General features: G+C 45.7%; 1 long non-coding RNA gene across 1 annotated transcript; it reads left to right on the top strand.

Annotated features, from left to right (window-relative positions):
• Nucleotides 1-231: 231 nt before the first annotated feature.
• On the top strand, nucleotides 232-4,153 carry LOC110346772 (uncharacterized). Its single transcript, XR_002390999.2, has 3 exons — nucleotides 232-492; nucleotides 2,010-2,190; nucleotides 3,336-4,153. It is a non-coding gene; the product is annotated as an uncharacterized LOC110346772 (long non-coding RNA).
• The last annotated feature ends 3,015 nt before the right edge of the window (nucleotides 4,154-7,168 follow it).

Raw genomic sequence — 7,168 nt, forward strand, 5'->3', positions numbered from 1 at the left:
AAATAGGTTTATTTTGGCTTGTGGTTCTGATCCAAGGCTGAGGGCCACATCTGAATGTGGTCTTCTTGCTGGCAGAGTCTTAAGGTTGTGCAGAGCATCACATGGCACAAGAGTGAAAGGCCATGTGTCTGTTGCTGTTCTGGTCTTCCTCCTCCTCTGCTGTGTTATGGGTTGGCTTTGCTACGATGGCTTGGTTCCCATCTGATGGTGCTCTTGGGAGATGATGGGAACTTTAAGAGGTGGACTGAGCTGGAAGAGGTGAGTCGCTGGGTTTTACTGCTGAAGGGTATATGTTGTCCCTGGGCCTTCTTCTCTTGCTCTCTCCTTCCAGTCTCTATGAGGTAAGCACTTCCGGTCTCTATGACATGAGCAGCTTTGTTCCACCACACCCTTCCAGGCCCAGAAACAATAGAGCCAGTCAACTAAGGGCTGAAATTTTGGAATCCATGAACCAAATACATCTTTCCATCTTTAAATCACTCACCATCTCAGGTATTTTGTCACAGTGTCGGAAACCTAACACAGGAAATTGGTACTGAGAAGTGGGTTATTGCTGCTCTGAATACATCTGATCATGTGGTTCAGAAGTCTTTGGAACTGGTTTGCCAGTGCAGTTTAGAAAGATTTGGAAATGCAGGCTGGAGAAGCCCTAGAATATTGTAGGTGGAGACTGATGGGTGATTCTGGTAGTGACTAGGAAGGCCAGAATGTTGATAGAAACGTGGACTGTCCTGGTGAAGCCTCAGACGGGAAGGAAGACTCTGTTGGCAACTGGACTGGAGCTCATTTGTGTTGCATTTTGCTAGAGAGCTTGTCTACATTTTGCCCATGCCCTGAGATTTTGTAGAGGCTGAGTTTAAAGGTAACAGACTAGTTTATATAGCAGAGGAAATTTCAGGGCAGCACACCATTCAGGCATTGACATGAGTGGTGCTGGTTGCTCTTAGCTAGATATATAATGACAATCAGAAGCAAAATGCATTCCAGAGAGATTTGAAAAACTTACAGTTTGGCCAGAAAAGGAACACATGGAAAGTTGAAGCCAAAGAAGGCACAGTTGCCAAAAAGTTTAGTGCCATTAAAAAGAAGTCTAGTGCTCTGTACCAGACACCTTGTAGGGAAGACGCCTTGAGGAGTCTGGTGGGATCACGGTGGCTTCCACCTAGATTTCAAAAGAAGCCCTGAGAATCCGGGTAACATGTGGCAAGGGGAAGCCCCTGCAGGCAGTCCCCAGAGGGCCATGTGTGAAGCTACGCGTGTGAGGCAGACTGCCATGGAGACCCCCAGGAGTCAGAGGTGTCAGAGATGTGGGATGACTGCTGAGAAAAGCTGCAGGCAGGGAGAAGAGCCAGCCCAAGAGAGGCCACGTGGACTGTAGTGAGGCCATAGGAGTGAGGGCATCAAGACCTTGGCACTCACATTCTATCACCAAGTACTCTGGACACTGGTCACAGGGCCGCAGGATGTAATGTCTGCCCTGTGGATTTCAGTCATGCATTAGTACCATCCTTCCTTTCTATTCCCCTGTTCCTCCCCTTTGGAGCAAGAACACTCACTCTGTGCCATTGTATGTTGGAAATACGTAGCTTGTGCTGTAAAACCTTGGATTGCGAATAACTTGTTATGCAAGACAAATATTTCTAATAAATCTTAACTTGATAAAATTTATTGAGCCACAAGTGATGCCTTGCAATACTAGTATGTGATGTCACATGATCACAACTGAGCCAATGGTTGTCTCTTTCTCTCTCAGTCTCCCTCCCTCCCTCCCCACCCACCCCAGCCCATTGTGGGTGAACATCTCCCAACGGCAAGAGATTATGGAGGAGATTTCATCTGCAGAGGAGGAAGGAAAAAAGGCAGAGGAATCTCTCACTTCAGGGAGATGAGGGACAATGCGTGAAATGTGGAAAACAGTGCAAAATTTTGTAGAAAAGCACCTCCCTAATAACGCTGTAGCAGTGCAAGCAATGAATCTGTTTAACCACAATGCGGTGTTACATTTCTAGGAAACTTCAAAAGCAGGCAAAAGCAAGTGTCATTGGATAGGTTCCTTATTAAAGTCACATGGAAAGGACAAGATTCCACTGAGCCAATAGCTATGATTCTGGTAGTGATAATGAAAGTCATCCTACACAATAACCCTTCTCTGTTTCGCCTTCCTCACATCAGCCAGGAAGGTTTTCAAAGGTGAGTGCAGGTTAATTTGTTTATTTTTCTTTATATTTTGTATTTTTATTACTATTTTGTATTATACTATTATAATTGTTTTTTATGAATATATTTGGGTTGTGGAATGAATCACCCGAGTTTTCATTATTTCTTATTAGGAAATTCACTTTGATGTATGTACAAGTGCTTTGGTTTACAAGCATGCATCCAGAACAAATTATGCTTGCAAACCAAGATTTTACTGCATTTTTATTCTTTTTTTTTTTTTTTTGGAACAGAAGTTAGATGTAATAAAACATTATAAAAAGACCACATGGCCATGTACCATGCTATTAATTTTGGAGAGAGTACTCTGTAAAATATTAGAGATAATTCAGAGAAAATTTAAAAGAGCATTAAAGCAGGTGTGACATTAAGTTTGCAAATATATTCTTATAAGAGTACATAGAAAATGGAATGGAAAAAACTTGATGGCTGTAAGATCATCAGCCCCATAAAGTGTCTAAGGTACAGAAAGCCAGGCGTGGAGGTTGATGCATGCCTGTAATCCTAGCATTTGGGAGGCTGAGGCAGGAGGATTGCTGTGAGCTTGAGGCCAGCCTGGGCTACATAGTGAGTTCAAGGCCAGCTTGAGACCCTGGCTCAAAAACAAAAACAAAAACTTAAGGTACAGAGATTGTCCACACCTGTGTCCTAAGAGGACAAATTCAAAGCCAGCCATACAGGGCTGCAGATGAACAATTGCTCATGAATTATGCATGTGCTGAGTACATGAGACGTTTGGAAAATCCTTCATTCTGCTTTCCTGGTTATGTAATGGTCTCTTATTAAGACTACAGTCATAGCCAGGCATGTGGTACACTAAAATCCCCAGCACTCAAGAGGCTGAGGCAGGAGGATCAGAAGTTCAAGGCCAGCCTGGACTGCAATGCACAGTGAGTTCAAGGCTGGCCTGGACAACATAATGAGGCCCTTACTGGAACCCAATTTCAGGTATGGCTTTCCCTCCACTTCCAGGCCCATCACTCCATCAGAGATAAAATTAAGTTTGCCTGGTATAATTTGCACTTCAAAAAAATCACGTTGATTACTACCCAGTACCTTGTGTTCTTCTAGGTGGTTGCAAATTGATTGTTTGATGATTTGTTCTTCTATCTTCCCAGGTACCCAAGATAAACTGAAGACTCTATAATTACTACAGTTGTCCTTTCCCTGTTATAAAAAACAGGTTCTCCTGCTGCTGACTTTGCATATCAGGACTCTCTTCTGCCCAATCTTTCTGCATTTTGTAAAACAAAGGCTGGTGGTCTTGCAATTACATTTTCCAGGCCCTTGAGTGCTCTGGGATGTGAGTAATCAGGCCCTGCTGATGTAAACGCACCCAGATTTCTGAAGGGCTCTTCAATCACTCCTTCCCTGTTTGCCTTTGCGCCTCCAACAGGATAGCACTTAATCTGTTTTAGTTTCCCTATCACTGGAGTGGTGGCCCGCCTGGAATCTCAGCACTGGGGAGGTGGAGGCAGAAGGATCACCTCCAATTTGAGGCCAGCTTGGGCCTCCATAGTTCAAGGCTAGCCTGACCTACATAGCAAGACCCTTGTTTGTCTAAGCCCAAATGTTCTGTTTTAGTAACACGAAGGTATCTGGAATACCTGTATTTTGATTCTTATAAGGGCTCACAGCTAAGATTGTACCTTAAGTCTCAGAAAACACTTTGGACTTAGACTTTTTTTTGGGGGGTGGGGGGGAAACATTGTAATAATAAAGGATTAGACGATTTCATACTTTTGGACTTAGACTTTTTGTTTGGATTTTTTTTTGGTACCGGGGATTGAACTCAGGATGTTGCACTTGTAAGGCAGGCACGGTGCCACTGAGCTAAACGCCCTGGACTTAGACTTTTGAATACTGGAAATGTCAGAACTGTGAGGACTCCTGGCGATGGACTGAATGCATTTTTCACTGTGAGGTGGGCATGAGCCTTTGGGGGCCATGGGGAAAATATTATAGTTTGGATGTTGAATGTCTCCGACAGCCTGTGTTGAAGGCATGGTCCCCAGCTGGCAGTGCTTTGGGGAGATGGTGGAAGCTCCAAGCAGTGGGGCCTAGCTGGAAGAGGTGGGGCACCCAGGTGTGCTGCGGAAGGGTGCATTCTGTCCCAGTAGGCTTCCTCTCTCCTCTGGCCTCCATGAGGTCAGCAGTTTTGTTTCACCGCACCCTTTTACCATAATGGTCTGCCTCCCCGCAGTCCCAGAAACAACAGAGCCAGTTGACCCAAAACTGAATCCTCTGAAGCCATGAACCAAATATACCTTTCCTCCTTTAAACAGTTTTCAGCTATTTTGTCATAGTAACAAAAAAGTGACTATTTAATCACGGAAACACCACCCTGATGACCCTGTCGAATCTTAATCAATTTCCAGAGGTGATTTTACCTTTATAGTCACACTCAGATGAAGATTCTACCCTCTTAATAAAACTCCCAAACTGAGTTTTGGTTGGGTAGGGATAACCACAATCAAATCGTAGCAGGTTATTATGCAAACACCCACTTTACAGGATAGAAGAGGGAATCAGCACATATATAAACAAAGACGCTTTAACAATTCAAATCAATCTTCAATTTTTTAAACCTGTGTCATTGGCAGAGACTGAAAAATATCAGTTGTCAGTGTTGTCAAGGGAAGGTTAAAATGGGCCTAGCCACACACAGTGGTAGTGGATGCCACCGAGATTCCACTGAAGAATGGAGCCACCAACCTCCTCAGTCTCCAGGAGTGCTGGCTGCTGGTGGCATTAGTGGAGTCCCTTCCTGGGAACCATCACTAACTAAAGAAAGTTACACTCACTTCCAACGGGCCATGTGGCCTAAGCCTTTGGCCTTGATTCTGGGGAGTAGAAGGTGCCTTCCTCAGCCCTGTTGGAATTGCATTGCATTTCAGCTTCTCCTCTTCCCATCCTGCACTTGGCTCCTTCTCTGTGTCGTGCTGAGAGTCCATCCCAATAAACCCTGCACACAAACCACCCTGTGCCTTTTCCTGCCGAGGTGACTGCCACAAAGAAATGAACATCTTTCCCCTTCTCAAGTCTACTCATATTTTCCTTTGTGAAACCTTATTTTGGTTCCATGTTTATAAGCCATTTTCCACAGCAAATCAAATTACAATGCACTTGTGTTTATTTTTCTCTTAGTTCTTTTATATTCCATATTTTGCATGTAACTTTTCAGTCCATCTGGATTTTTCATCTGTATGCTGTGTGAAGCAGGATTCGAATTAACTCGCCTCTGTGTAGTGGGCCCAACACTCATTATCAAATAAAATATTCTCTGCATGGATTTTAAAGGTGTGTGCTTTGATTTCACAAGTAGAAGTCGCTTAAATTGAGAAAGTTCCAATTTGGAGAGTCCTTCGGCAGGATTGGCAAGATTTACATGTAGCCAGCAGGGGGCTCTCTCGCATAATGAATGGACCTCTGCCTATGGGCTAAGGTCCCCCAGTAAATGGTTTGCTTTTCCTGAACAAGGTGAACTCTGCTGCTCATATTAGCACTCTGAGAGGCTGAGGCAGGAGGGCCTCAAGTTCAAGCCCAACATGGGCAACTTAGCAAATTAGTGAGACCCTATCTCAAAAAAAAAAGAAAGGAAGAAAGAAAGAAAGAAAGCCAGGACCCACGGGGAGTCCTTTTTGTGCAGTGGACAGAAGCAAGACTTGTGTCACTAGAGCTTGGCCAAGACATTTGAACTCCACCCCCAAGCATTCCCAGTTGGAATAAGTAATCTTAAGAAAAGAGGACGTTCCTGGTGCTGCATGGGCTCCAACAGAAGCTCCAGAATATTTTCATTAGCTCTTCATAGGCCCAGTCTGATGACTCCTGCTGCTCAGGGTGGCTTCATACAGTACAAACTATTGCACCAAGAGACCTTTATGGAATGTACAGCTCTTCCTGATATCTCTAGTTTCAATGTTCTCAGCAACGACTGAGTGACCCTGCTCTAGGATTTAAGGCGCAGGGGGAGGACCTCACCTGCCCAAACTCCTAGGTCCCAGCACCTGGGTTGTCATCACTGCAGATATATCCCACTGGTTCCTACGACCACTGTGTTCAATTAAATGGCCCCAGGGAAGGACAGGGAATCTCCATTCACTGGCTGGCCCTGACCTTGACAACCAGCTGAGAACCTCTGGCCAGGGCTGTGGCAATGTGGAGCAGGGGAAGAGCACATCCCAGCTCTGTCACTGGCAGATGGCTGCAGCTGCAGGCAGAGCCTCCCCTGGGAGTGACGCACAGCGCAGGCTGAGCTTTATGTCCACCAGGGCCCTGCATCATGGCTTTAGAAGATCACCATGAGCAGTTAGCTTTAGTCTGTTAGCCAGGGTGGGGTTGAGCCAAGGGGTTGTCCACAGGCTCTGCCTCTCCCCCCAGCAGGATGGCTCCCAGGGCCACCTGCACAGGGATCATCCAGGTGCTTGCCGAGCAGACTCCTGTCCCCTGCCCAACCTCACTGGAGCAGCACTGCAGGAAGGGCGTGGCGACCTGCAGGCATCAGCCCCTGGGGACTCTGGGGCTCTCTGTAGCCAAGTGTGCCTTCCAGGGCCTGGAGGTCTGGACCCTGGCTGCAGCATTGCCTGTTCGCCTTTCCCCCATCACTGCACTCACACACACACACACACACACACACACCCACAGGCTTATGCGCACATGGCCAGGCACAAGCGAGGCACATTACAACCAACAAAAACATTTATTTGAGCATCAGTGATTCATGAGTGGGTCAGGTCTGGAATCCAGTGGTTCAAGATTCCACTGAAGGGACTTTTATAGTTCAAATGGGGAAGCAGAGCAAAGGGATTGTTTGATTGGTTGAAGTTTGAATGGTTGCCTTTTCTGGACTCTTCCAGTAGGAAGGTCAAGACAATACGTAACCTATACCCTGTTGGCTGCCTAGGATGGGCTAGGTTTGCCATTCAGTTTCCTTTAAAAGTCTGAGTTAGGT

This window comes from Heterocephalus glaber, unplaced genomic scaffold, assembly GCF_053883595.1.
Source record: "Heterocephalus glaber isolate CG9 unplaced genomic scaffold, H.glaber_assembly_v1.0 deba00001608, whole genome shotgun sequence".
Taxonomy (NCBI): Eukaryota; Metazoa; Chordata; class Mammalia; order Rodentia; family Bathyergidae; genus Heterocephalus; species Heterocephalus glaber.